Here is a 13,945-nt window from a genome sequence, read left to right on the forward strand (position 1 = left end):
GAGGGAGGAGGGAGAGAAAATAGATACATAAATAAACTGTAATTTAAAACAATTTTTCCTTTCTGTCTAAGGAAACTGAAGCACGGGAAACATGCTGAAAGACTATAGAAGAACCCAGTAGACAAGTGTGAGCGGCTGTGTAGGATCAAGTTCAAGTGTAGCATCACCTACATTTGGAAGAGGAGGTCAAGGCTTTTGGTTTATATACCTTCCTAGTATTGAGATGATGGAAGGGTTAGATCCATTGCCTCAACTCTGTGAAGCTAAATGGCTCCTGAATCATCCCAAAATAGAAGCATTTCCCTCTGCCTCTGATTCACTACAGAAAGAGTCAAGTTGTGAGAGAAACTGAGACAAATGTGTTGAGAATGAACGTTTTATAAATAGGGAGAAGTTCTTCTTGACAGTGTACATTCTGTGGTGACTCTAGCTAAGCCATGAGTGGACCACCTTCTCACACAGGCTTTGGCCAACACTATGATCCCTAGAGTGCTTGGGCTAGTCTGCTCTAGGAAAATAAGGAACGCCAGGATAAGTGTGGCATAGATCAGAACCCCCCAAGTGAGAAGACAGAATCTGTACATTCCTAATTCTGTAGTGCAGCTGTTCTTCCTCACCCAGGCAAAGTCCATTTCAGGACCCTCCGCAGATAACAAAACCCACTGTGTCCAAGCCCCATCTATAAAAATGGTTCGGGGCCAGCCAGATGGCTCAGCAGGTGACAGCGGCTGCCATTGAGTCTGATTACCCCAAGTCCCATCCCTAGGAAGCACATGGTAGAAGGAGAGAATGGCCCCCTCCCTGTATGTTGTCCTCGACCTGTGGACAGGCTGTAGTGTGGGCACCCAGAATCATGAACACATGCAAACACATGTGCACACACACAAAGTATACAGATAAAGTGTAAAACATGAAATGAAATGAAATGGTGTGGTGTTAGCATTTGACCCATACACATATTCCTAAGAACTTAAGCCATCTCTCAATTGCCTGCCAGACAGTGGAGCACCATAGAAACAGTTCTCACCCTCTGTCACCTAACAAATAATCACCCCAAAGAAAGCAACAACACTTTAGAATGGAAATAAAAAAAAAAAAAAAACCTTTATGTTCAAGCATTTTGATTTGTGCTTGGTTGGATCCTTAGACATAAATCTGAGGATTCCAGGGGCTGATTGCATGAATGATAGTCAAAGCCAACAATAGAAAAAAATGGAAGCTAGGGAGAACGTTAGAGGGATGAGCTGTCTTGGGATCCTGGTGAGGCAAGAGTTAAGGAATTCTCATGAAGCAAAAGGGGAGGCTTCCAGAGAAGTAGACCTTCACAGTGGTGTGGGCAGAGTACCGTGAACTTGGTGCTGGTAAAAAAACTGAGTAATTCAGAATTAACAGCGAAACGCGCCTGAACATGGCCGAACGCACGGTGCTCTTCTGCACCGCAGGACACAGCCGCATTCACTCTGAGATTCAAGGAGTGGTGGCGTTTTCTTTCTCTTTTTCTGTGGCAGTTCCCTGTCTCCACACCCAACAATCTGAACAACTGACTTGTGGGAAGGCCTGGGTAGGCCATGTGACACGAGCCTGGCTCACACTTGGGAGGGGAATCTGTAAGCAAATTGCGGACTGTCCATCCTGCACCGTTAGTGAGGATGGGGACACGGGGCTGTGAAAAACAGCCTTTGTTTTCAGCGTCACTTAGGGTTACAGCATGAGTACCCCAAGACCTCACTTAAGAATGTGAACTTAAAATTCACAGAAGAGCTGGACGAGGACTGCTCGGAATTTGGGAGACTGTTTCGCAAAGCAAACTTTAGTTATGTGAAATGGGCAAACATGATGTAAATGTATTAACACATTTGCTGAATTCCGCAAATATATTTTTACACAATTAGCTTAATTATTTAGATACATATTAAACCTTGCTTGCCTCGAGCAATTTAACATGGAATGTAATTTCACATATTATCACAAGAAAAACACATTTATAGAAAATCTGTGTCTCTCCTTTCATAATAACACTTCAAATCCTCATTATTTAAGACATAAATAAATATATTTCAAGGATAATGAAAACTGTGTATTTCCAGAGAAAGTGTCACTTAGCCCACTAAATAATTGTTCTCCTAAAGCCTGGCCTGCCCTGTGTGGTGCTGATGCAGACCTTGGTATATCTGCCATGGTGTACGATGTACAAAGCAGCGCACCTCCAAGGAGCTCATTCAAAAGTGAAAAGATGAATTTTCACTTGTTTAAAAAAAAAAAAAGTTTGAAGAGCTTATCAAACTAACCCCAGAAAGTCAGGCCCAGTGGCTTGGGGAGTAGATACAGGAAGATCAAGTGTTCAAGTCCAGCCTTGGCTACATAGTGAGTTTAAGGCCAGGCTGGACTATAAGAGTCTCTGCCTCACAAAAGAATAGGGGAGTTGCCTAGGAGATGGGGATGCTCATGGATCTTCATGTTCTAGCTCGATCAGAAGACTGCTCAGTGACTTTGAAGAGCCTCTTAGGAGCCATGGTCCACTGTCATCCCTCTGACCTTGGCAGGGACCTTGCCTGCAGTGCCGCCTGAGAGAGCCAGGTCGTTTAGGCCCCTTGTTTCCATCATGTAGAGAACAGAGGGAAAGAAGGTGTGCACTGTTGAGAGGGATGCTTCGGGTTTCACAGTAATCCGAATGTTTTTAGGGGTTTAGCTTTTTTTTTTTTTAATTATGTGCAGCTGCGTGTGGATATGTGCATGTGAGTATATCTGTCTGTGGAGGCCAGAAGAGGTGAGCTTCCCCTGGAGCTGGAGTCGTAGGTAAGCTGCCTGGCTTGGGTGCTGGAAACCTAAATCATGAACTCCACAAGAACAGTAAGTGCCCTTAACCACTGAACTGTGTCTCTAGCCCCCAAAATATTTTTAAAGAGCTCCCACATAACAATATTCTAGTATGAAGCACCCTGATCATCTAGGTGGCTTTTTGTAGTGATAATTTGCATTCACCTCTTTACAAAGTGAGAAAATAAATCATACAGAAAACCACCTTTCCCTAGCCACTCAGACTGACCATGGAGACTGAAGAAGGTATTTACCAGATTGTTTTGACATTTTACTAGTGATCAGCAATCATTGTGAGAAGGGGAGTATGTGTGAGTGTGAGTGTGTGTGTGTGTGTGTGTGTGTGTGTGTGTGTGTGTGTGTACAATTATCTTTTTACTACAGCCTGTGATGTTAGGAGTCAGTCACGACCACATCAGTTGAAATTAAATATTGGTCATTAGTTTAGCAGTAGCTTGGGAAGAAGTCTATCTGCTCGACACCACATTTGGGATCTCACCCCCCAAAGTCTACTGCTCATCTGTCTATCCATGTCTGGCAGTAGGCTCAAGTTGGCTCGTCACATGCAGACGACCATGTCCACTTGAACTCTTCTCCTATCCACTTGCCTCAGCTCAGCCCAAGCTCTAGTCCCTTTCTGACATCTCTCTTTAGTAAATTTCCAGTGTTCTCCACATAAAGTGAAGAAGAAGAAAAAGAGGAGGAAGGTGAGGGGGAAGAAGAAGGAGAAAGAGGAGGAGAAGAAGGAGAAAGAGGAGGAGGAGGAGGAGAAAGAGGAGGAGGAAGAGGAGGAATAAACAACAACACCAACAAAACAAAGCTGAATATGATTTCTGAATTCAGCCCTAGGCAATCAGACAAGGAAGATCTTGACCTGCATGGTTTGTGCAGGGTCCTGGACTCACAAGGCAAAACTTGGTTTATGTCCCCATCAGTTACTGGAGAATTCATTTTGAATGTTTGGCAAACGCCTGTTTGGTGTCTACCAACACGTGTTTCTCAAACTGAGGATGTGGAGAAAGGGAGGAAACAGTGGCCATCATGACTGAACCGACTGACATTCATTTCCATCCAGGCACCCACAAAGTCTGTGGCTTGTCAGCATTAGTTTGTGGAAGTCCATCTGAGTCTTGGAACCTCTTGGTGTTCTCTGCCAGGTCTTAAACAGCGTTCAGGGCTTTGCATGACTCTGCATTTCTTCCTGTATCTCCATTCCCTTCCACAACCTCATACCTTCCTTTTGTATGTAGAGACAGGGGAAGCTAAAGATGGTTGCCTAGCTTTTCATTTCTACTGTCTTCATTAATACTTTCTTCAGAACATGTTCCCAACTCTCTCAAATGTTGACCGAGGTCTCATAGCAACCATGTGTATTATAGCCGGCCTTGCTATCACTCCATCATGCCACTGTTGCCTTACGTTGTGCTGATGATGCTGTATTCCTGTCACATCATTGTACAATTCTTTCTTCCTGGACTATAAGACACATGAGGATAGGAACTTCACATTGCCTAATTCTATATTTCTCTCCCTTCCTCAAGCTTCTATTGTAACACTGAATTCACATCATAAACATCATGTTATTCTACCTACATTACCTTTAGATATTTCAGAATAAAAAGTATAATCAATTATATATGTATACATATGTATGCATGTATGTATGTATGTACGTGCACACATACATAACAACTCCAAATAACTTACATGAAAAACTTACAAAAATATCTCGCTGATTAATTATTTATTTAAAAATAGATGCAATTGTGTCACTGAAAGTAATGCCGCTTCTGAGGTTCCCCAAGGTCACTGAATGCCAGGAGGAGTCAAACTGCAAAATGTTGCTGGGTACACAAGTAAGAAAAAAAAAAAAAAAAAAAAAAAAAAGCTACCTCTGCCATCTAGTGGTCACGATGGTAAATGCACTTGGACTCACCGTCTCCGGGGCCGTCCTGCAGAGTGAAACTAAGCCATTACAGGCCTCGACATTCCTTTCTGCAGTGCACCAGGCACAGTGTGGAAAGCTTTGCATGGATTGTTTATATTACATTTAATAACCAAGGTAATCATACGGAGTAACCACATCCTTAAACCCATTCTAGAGATGACAATGAGGCGTTGAGTTCTCTAAGCCTGGCGGCCTAACTACAAAAATTACCATCATCAACGCTGGTGTACCCCCGTCAAGTGGTACACAGAATCGTCAACTCCTGTGTTGGTATGTATAATGCTTATTAACGTGTATTTATAGTTCAGAGTTAGGGACATACACCTACAATGTTAAAATCTTCAAACAACCCTGTACCGATTGTTCATGAGTGCAGATAGGATACTACGGTCTAAGGCAAACACAACAATCACCTAAGTTTCCCAACACAGCAGTGGTTAGAACTTGATTCCAATTTGGGTTTTCCGCTAAACTCTAATACTGAAGCCGTTGCATTTGTTTTCAAGTATAGTAATTATATGAAGCCACAAAAGTATCTTGGAAGTTCATGTTGAACAAAAAGTCAGTTTTCATTCTTTAAATGTTTGATGTTCCAGGTTTGGTAACATCTAGGACCATTTGAAGTAGAAGTAGGTGTGCATGCCTGTGTATTCACGTCTGGAAGAGCTCCTGAGCTACATCCTCTGCCTTCCAGAGCATTCCATGAAGCAGAAACCAAAGCACCAATACCAGATTCTAGAGCCAGCAGCAAAACTCCCCATGAAGAGCTTGTGAATTCAAAATCTCATGGTTCCTGTCTCCTCCTTACCAAAGAGACATTCATTGGTAGCCTCTCCTCCCAACATCCCAAACATCTCAGAAATGGGATGCCCTGACCCCCATACTCTATAATTTATGAGCTATAGAGGGTGTGAACAGTGGACAAGCAGTGGAGACCCTCAATACAGCCCCTCTGTCTGTGGCTGCACTGGTGCTTTATCATGCAAATCTCAGCCCTAGGTATGTGATATGTTCTGTCCCTTCATCCCCAAACTCTTGGCCACTTCAACCTTTGCTATGCTTCCTCTGTTCTGTTCACTGTATTATCCCTCCTTTTAGTATCTTCAGTATGATCTGAGTTTGTAGTCTCCTGCCTCAAACAGCTTCAAATGTCATGGAGAGAGGGATGCAAATTAACTATAGGCTGTGCTAAGTCAACAGGAGAAGAACAGTGATGGCAGAGGGAGACAGGACCTACAACTGAACTGAGTCCTGCGTGGCAGGGGGAGGGTAGAGTACCTTGTAATTGGCAGGGTTGGCTCCTGAGCACTTTTTAAACCCACCCAGGGACTCTTGCCCTCACACCAGGTGGTTGGCATTCCATCATGCCATTGTTGTTTTATGTTGTACCACTGATGCTGTATCACACTGGGATATTCACACACATTCCCAAACTTCCTTCCCACATCCCCCGACGCCCTGCACTGCCGTCTTGATTGCTCTCACTGGCGGCCTCTGAGCACTTACCCCTGTAAGTAACTCCTCTACTTGTGCTCTGGGCGTCACGCTTTTGCGTCACCTCCGTTTTATAAGTTCTTCGTACCTATACATCTCTTGTCTGACTTGGCGTGGCAGGGGAGGTGGGAAAGGAGCAAGAGGTAGGTTTTCATGGACAACAAAAGGAAACCGGAAGGAAATAAACAGCCCAAGCAATGGCTCTGGACAGACAATGGGTGTGAGTCTAGACAGACAGCAGGTAAGAGGGAAACAATTTCGATGGGGACAAGTCAGATGTTCAAGTGACAGATGGCCCCTTGCTGTTCTCTTAGCACATGGATAGTTTCAAATTACTTATATTTCGTGACATCGGCTGAAAGCTAAACTATTAACTGTCTCACTGCTCAGGGAAGCTGCACCACAGCAGAGATAATGTGGGCTGCTCTTGGGTGAGTTGCACAGAGCCTCAATTACTATCACTTGATAGCGAGTGGATTGCGTGAAGGACTCAAGTGTCTCCCTCATCGCAGAATTTCTCTACTGAATAATTTCATGCTCTGTGTGTTTTCCAGTATTTTCCTAATCCTTCCCCCAAATACACAAACAAACATTCTTAAAAGACCGAAGGGGTGGGGGAACCCACTCCTTGTTACTTATTCTTCTTGGACAGGCAGACTGAGAATCCTTCACAGCAGAGAGCAGCTAGATGATATTCGGGCTCACGCACCATCAACACAGTTGTCAGCCATGTAGTGTGTTCATTACAGGGACGGCATAGGAGGCAGAGTGAGCACAGCCAGCTCTCCAGAGCTCAGGTTGGGGCAGCAGGGCTGACGGCTAGAAATATCATCTTTTCACTTAGGCGCTGAGGAAATTTGATCTGGAAGTCACTGAGGGAGACTGTGGAAGTCCTGCGATGTTGTGCTTATTGAGTGACTTTTCCATTTCCCAGCTTAGTTCAATACAAACTTCTAGCAACACAAACAAAATGACTATTAAAATAATATTTATGGGCCCACTGCTAGTGCTTCCTAAGCTATATTGCTTTCAAATAATTCATAGTCCTTAATTGTTTCTCAAAATAGTTAATTCCTCACTCTAAAATTTTCATATATTCATTTTCATTAACACCCCAAAAAGCCAATGCTTTTATTCTCTTCTGAAAACAGCCTCTGTAGCTAAGTAGGACTTGCCACTAGAAAAACTCGATTAATAGTCACTCAGGGCAGTAAAAAGAGTGTTCTAACCGCTTGTCTTTTATGGATCTTTGGTTAAGGATTGAATTTTATTGTGTTTGTTTTTAAATGCCATATTTAGAATTATTTTGTTTAAGACTTTAAACAAGTAGACCTTTGTTTGTGCTCCAGAAGGTACCGGAAGGCAAGCCAAGGTATCCCATATGCTTTCTTTTCACTTAACTCTTTAATCATTCAACTGTACCAGACGGGAGCAGGTAGCTTCATTCAATCTTTACTGACAATTCCATTCACTATTTCTCTCTGTCACAAAGCATGAATGTGATGTGTGGGGACCATTTTCTGGGGGCAGGATGGATATCATATCTACATGTAATATGTATTCCTTCTTACCTCCAACGTCTTACCCCCTGTGTGTGTCATGGTGTCACTGGCCAGGCAACGTCTCAAGTACACTTAGTGTATTCTGAATGCCCATATCAAAGGAGAGTGTCTCTGGATTACAGATTCTCTAACTGTCTCGAGACTTGTATCTCACGTAACTCCCAGTTCTCCATCATTTCTTGGAATTATATTCTAATATTCACATGCTTATTTCTCATGCAGGAAAAGTGATGGAGTTCTTTCTATTATATTTTTTCTTCATTGAGATTCTATAATTCTGAAAATCATTATTTTCTTAATTAGACCTTTAATTAGGACACTATGATTTTCCACAGTGATTCTTTTGTCCCTGGAAGAAGAAATCTACTTCTTGTCACTCTCCTACACTGTCCCTTCAAATCTTTAAAGGAAAAAATAATCGCATGCTCAGTCAATGCACTGTTCCTGTTTTTTGGTTGAATCGTCGTATAAGAAGCAGATCTCCATGCCCTGTGAACTACGAAACGGCTCCAGGACCTGTGGGTCCACTTGCATCACATGTTTGCTTTAGAAGTCTGAAATGAAGACACTTTAAAATACTCAGTCATGTGTTGCCAGAAAATCAAGGAAACAGCCTCACTGAAGAGTCACTGTATAGCAGAAAAGAGATGTGTGTCTCTTTGGATATTCATCAGGCCTGTCAGTCAATCTGCTCTGTCCATGTAACTTGACCGCCAGTCATGTACTCTAGTCCATAAGCCTCCTGTTTGGAGATTTTTCTGGATTATATGGAATCTGTGCCCATTGTGATTACAAAATGGCTCAGATCATGTGCAGCTGAGAATTTTCAGGGAAGAATGCCTGGTGGTGAACTCTAAGCTCAGCATCAGGAGCTGGAGAGCTGGGTGAGGTTCTATGTACTTTATCCATTTATGATCTGTCCTAAGCTGCTATCCAGTGTGTCTAGAAAAGCACCGTGCTACTGAGATAGGAAGCCTGATTGGTGATCTACTGACCCTCTGAAGTTCCGAGGAGACAGAAGTAGAGACATAATCAACCACATCACATATGTCCTATTCCTCCAGCTTCCTTTCCAACTTTCTCTTCCTGTGTCTTGGGTTTGTATATACCAGTAAAGACTAAGCTTGTAATCCTTAGTTTAGGTGCTGCCTTGTGGTGGTATTGTGTTCCCCAAAATATTATGCATGCTAATAAACTTATCTGGGGTCAGAGAAGAGAACAGCCACAATATTAAACATAGAGTATAGGCAGTGGTAGCACACGCCTTTAATCCTAGCATTCCAGAGGCAGAAATCTCTCTTGATCTCTGTGTGTTCAAGGATACAGCTGAGCATGGTGACACACGCCTTTAATCCCAAGGAGTGATGGCAGAAAGCAGAAAGATATATAAGGCATGAAGACCAGAAACTAGAAGCATTTGGCTGGTTAAGCATTCAGGCTTTCGAGAAGCAGTTCAGCTGAGATTCATCTGGATAAGGACTCAGAAGCTTCCAGTCTGAGGAAACAGGATCAGCTGAGAAACTGGCAAGGTGAGGTAGCTGTAGCTTGTTCTGCTTCTCTGATCTTCCAGCATTCATCCCAATACCTGGCTTCAGGTTTGTTTTTATTAATAAGACTCTTTAAGATTACTGCTACACTGCCTTCCAGGGAATCCAGGCCAAAGCAGTTCCAATTAAGGAAGTGAGATTTCTCCATCTTCTTCAATTGGAGAATCTACGAAAATTACTGAGAAATTCAGTCTCCAAGTTTGACTTCCAAAGCGTATTGATTGCTAAGAGTTTCATAGTCTGAACTGATTAAAAAATAGGTATCCTGGTACAAATAAATTTGGTTACTTCTTTCATTTAATTTTTTATATTTAGAACAGTAAAATCTCTAGGCTTTTGTTAGTCATCTAAAGAAATAGTTTATTTTAAATATTATTTTAAAGATGAAATAATTCTAAAAAAAAATAAGTAACTATATATCATAGAGCCTTGGTAAATAGCAGCATCAACTAATGGCAGTTGAATCACCATTGTTGAAAGAATCGGGCATGATGCTACCTAGATACAGAAGACACCATGCCACTGTTTCACTATACGATTTTTTTTTAATTTGAGAAGAAAAAGACATATCTAAACAGAAAGATGTACCCTAACATCTGAGGGAACTATTTTTTCAGAAATACCAAGCCAAGAAGAAGAATTGAAGAAGATAAAGAGCCATTCCAGAATACAGCACCAACCAGAGACCATTGGACCATCCTTGCGGGTCTGTTCCTAATATTAGCAACAATGCTGCTAAAGAGAGACTACAAATTCATGCAATATATGCTGCTTGCTTGGCTCCTGGAGCAGGGGAATGGGATAAGGACAATGGTGGCACTACTGATGAACCTATAATGGGAACCATAGACTCTGTTTCTATTAAATGAAATAATAAAGGGGTAACCGCCAGGTAGACCAGATCACAAGAGCAGCAAGGAGCTAAAGAAAAAGAAAAGAATCTGTATGTTGTATGTGTTCAATACTTACGATGACACCAACACAACAACAAAAACAAAAATCTCAAAGGCTTGCAAAGTACTCATTTATTTCTTGCTCATGTGGGACTCCATGTATCTACTGATGATTGATTGTCAGCTCTCCTCTATACAATGATCCAGGCACCCACCCATTGCCATCCACAGTTCTACTATTCCTGAGCGTCTTACAGTCCCTTGCCTTAGGTTTGGGAAAGTAGATAGGGCACAAATGCTTCCATAATTATTCGCTGTCTCGATATATAACTACACTCATGTTGCCTGACACTGTTAGAACATGGCCACATCCAGACAAAAGAGGAAATGAACAGTCCACTTCCTACATGGGCACTCACCTCCTCCCAGTACCAAAGCTCTGTGGAAGATGGGACACAGGTTTTCTGTGGTTGGGGAAGCAGAGGAAGAACTTTTGTTGTGTCAGATAAATTTCAAAAAAGTACCATTTATTGTGAATTTCTCACATTTTAGAATAAACGTCTAAAGCTTACTCTATCACTCACACAAAGTTCCTCAAAAACTAGAATCATTATTTCCATCCTCTCAGTGAAAGCCAGAAGCTGGTAAATGAAAACAACATGTTGGACAGCTCAGCAATAGGGTCCTGAGTGTGCCGTGCCACACGGCCCCAGAGTGAGTGCACAGAATGTAACGTGCATGATCTATTGTTAAAATCTTAGCTCTGGCTTCAGAGCTCTGTGGTCTTGGGCATCTGTCTTTATGATCTACGGCTTTCCATCTGTGTATGGGAATCTGATAAGTACAATTATTCTTTTAGAGGATAATGCCTATCAAAAGCAAGCTTTGGCACTTTGCCAGATTCAAGATGTTCCTAACCAGCCCAGACCTCAGCTCCAGGTCTACTGCTTGTCATGTAAGAGCTGTAATCTCTCCACCCCTCAGCTTCCTCATCTGTTGAAATCTTAGGATGGCCGCTGAAACTGAACAGTGTAACGTGTAATGTGATTTTCACAGAGCAAGCCACACAGCAAGCATTTAAGGACAGTCTGCATTAGTTGCTCCTTTTCCCTAAACAAGTTTTCACAAACAAAGTGGCCCCAAACAAAACAGACTGATTCTCTTACTTATTGGAGGTCATAAGAAAAGCAGGTTAGGACTATAGCTCTTTGATGGCTGCTAAGCAGGTGTACAGCCCAGAGTTCAGTGCCCAACAGTCCCTCCATGCAAGAAAAAAAAAATACAAGATCAATGCACCTGGGCTAAAGTTCCATACCAGCAGGTAAACCCTTAGTACAGAGATAGGCCCTCACCGTTTCTATTGGCTAGAGGCAGCCCGCATTTTTTGGTCACGGTATTTCTAAATTCACCTGCATATTTTTCTCATTTCTGTTTCTGAGCACAATCCACTCTATGACCCTCCCACCCTCTCTCACAGGGGGAGCACAATTAGATAACAGCTATCCTGACAATACCAGGGCTTCCCTCCCCTCTCTGGTTCATCCAACTCAGTCACATCTGCTAGATCCCTTTGGTTCCGTCAATGATCACCGCCATAGCTTCTGGGAACTAGGTTGTAGAAGTCTTTGAGGAATATTATCAAGCCTACTACTGTGCTCGCAACAGTCCTTGTAAAACAGAAGTTAATCCAAATTACTTGAGGTAACACATACAAAAGACCAGCACAGCGCCTGCACTTAAGGCAGAACCTGGTAAGTCTTAGGGGAAAAAAAAAATCCTTAAATAATTAAACAAAGGAATCACCAACCAATTCAATTAAGCAAATAAAAAGCTGAAAATACTAACATAACTAACTGAAGCCTGTGTGTGGAAAAATACTGGAGGATATTGAAGGTTTTTTTTTTCCCCCTTCCCTTTTAAAAATCATTTGGCCGTTTTCTAAGAATTCTGAATAGCTGATAGGGTTAATGTGCAGAAAAAGCCTGACATGTCTTTTTGTTTTTTTATAGTTCTGCTAGACCTATTGCCTCCATAGCTTTTTCTGTTGCGCAATGAGCCTGTTACAAATTGTTAGAAGATCGTGGGCTCAGCCTGGGGCTTCCAATTGGCAGAGTCATTCACAGTAGCACGAAGCTCAACTTGACTATTTTAGAAACTTCCTTGGACATGGAGAAGGATCCTAGCTTGAAGAATAATATTTTTCTTTAGAAATCCAAATTTCTAATTTAAACCTAGAAGAGCCCTGACTTTTATTACTTTAAGGTATATTTTGCCACACTGGCAGCATGGAGACTGTGTGCTATTCAGCCCAGAGAGCAAAGCAGTGCCCAAATTTCTAATCACTTCTTTCACCATTCCAAAGGAAGTCTCTTAAGGCTTTAAAAGGTTGAGGTAACAACACTGAAAATATTTTTATTTTTCACACTCCTCTGCTTTTCTTGGTTCCATCTGGGACCAGAAGCCAACATGTTGAAATATCAAGAGAAAGGCAGTCTTCAGCATCCGAGCCTGGCAAGAGGCAGGAAATAGCAAGAAGCTCCGAAGGGCAGACGGATGTCCTTCTGCACCTCCAAGATTTTTAGATGACTTTAATATGTTAATGAGTCTATACAGGTATGTCTTGGTGTGCTGTGAGAAAGTCTGTGAGAGTTTGGTTTCTCAACAATAAGTATTGGTCCTCATGATTGCTAATTGATAATGGAGAGGATGACATTCGAATTCACAGAATTGCTTGTGTGGGGGAATTCTGACATCTTTAAACAACACATTCTCCAAAAGTCTCATTGAGAGTTCAATGTGGAGATGGGAGGTGACAGTTTCTGAAAAAATAAAAAAACAGGCATGACATGAGTTCAGTTCCTCGACAAACACAGTGAACATTTACTGTAGGAATAAATGTAACAAAAAGTAAGTGTGCCAATGGCTTGAAGAAAACCACAATGATTTAGCAAAGAATGTTTTTTTTTTAAAACCTCCATATTTTGTGCACACAGAACAAACTCATTCATGGCCAGGTCCCCAAATATGGCTTCAAAACACTCCAGAGGAATGTGTGCCACCTCTCAGGAGCTAATAAAATGATAATAGCTTTGGGAGATCATTTGATAGCTGCTCCCAGCCCTGGTTGTATAGAAGAGTAGCAATCATTTATCTCTTTACCTTATAAGATTCTATACCATCAGTCTTTGGCTCTGGGACCTTGCCAGAGATTCCTACTGAAAAACAGGAGAGACTCTGGCAAAAATAGTAAGGGGCTGCTGCAGCTGAGCCATGCTGAATTTAGAGACGGGGCACACAGTGAACCCCAACATCTGCACTTTCCAAAGCATCCCAGGGGGCAATGGGCTTAACTCACACCAGAAAACTATTTGTTTGGCACTTGTCTTACTCACTTTTTAGGTCATTCACAAGCTGATAGGAGAAGTTGCATCCATGAAGGCACTTACATCATGTCACAGTAGACTGTCCTACACCACCATCATCCTCATCCTAAAAGTGTGGCTCTGTCAGATACAATGACTTCTAAACCATCTGAGTGAAATGACTGACATGTATCTCTTCTTAAAATATATTTATACTTATGTGTATTAATATGTGTCTAAGTGGAGTGTATCTAAGCTGAGTGTATGTCACATATGCCTACAGAGATCAGTAGAGGTATTGTGAGCCACCCAACACATGTGT

Source organism: Peromyscus leucopus, chromosome 3 (assembly GCF_004664715.2).
Source record: "Peromyscus leucopus breed LL Stock chromosome 3, UCI_PerLeu_2.1, whole genome shotgun sequence".
In the NCBI taxonomy this organism is placed as follows: Eukaryota; Metazoa; Chordata; class Mammalia; order Rodentia; family Cricetidae; genus Peromyscus; species Peromyscus leucopus.